Source organism: Hyalella azteca, unplaced genomic scaffold, assembly GCF_000764305.2.
Source record: "Hyalella azteca isolate HAZT.00-mixed unplaced genomic scaffold, Hazt_2.0.2 contig4995, whole genome shotgun sequence".
Lineage (NCBI taxonomy): Eukaryota > Metazoa > Arthropoda > Malacostraca > Amphipoda > Hyalellidae > Hyalella > Hyalella azteca.
This window is the reverse complement of record NW_025935202.1, coordinates 57,512-58,216: the sequence shown is the minus strand read 5'-3', so window position 1 is coordinate 58,216 and position 705 is coordinate 57,512.

Below are 705 nucleotides of genomic sequence, written 5' to 3'. Positions count from 1 at the left end.
GAGTAATTGGGGAGTAGTACGGTGGTAAACTTCGCGTGCGAAGTAACTCTTTTTGAAGCTTGAAGCACCTGTCATTGAATTGATTGGTGCGGAGCGATATACTTGGAATTTGGACTATCCATGCAACTGCATCTCGTTGTCTCTATATTACGATGAATAGGACTACTGATACATTGACCACTAGAATAGTGGTCAATGTATCATAAACACGTGAAATATTGTCATAATGTACAATGGTAATTCACGGAAGAGATATCCAAGTTGCTCGCCCTGCATTAAATGTGACCTGCTTGCTAAGTAGTATCAGAGTCACAGTAATTATCTGCATTGTATATGAAGTAAATATGAAGTAACTGCCCCCAACATATGATCAGTTAACTGGAATAAGAGTAATAGATATACTCAGAGTATCTGCAATATCCAGAGTATCTGCGATATCCAGAGCATCTACGATACCCAGAGTATCTGCGATACCCAGAGTATCTGCGATATCCAGAGTACCTGCGATACCCAGAGTATCTGCGATACCCAGAGTATCTACGATATCCAGAGTATCTGCGATACCCAGAGTACCTGCGATACCCAGAGTATCAGCGATACCCAGAGTATCTGCGATACCCAGAGTATCTGCGATACCCAGAGTATCTACGATACCCAGAGTATCTACGATACCCAGAGTATCTACGATACCCAGAGTATCTACGA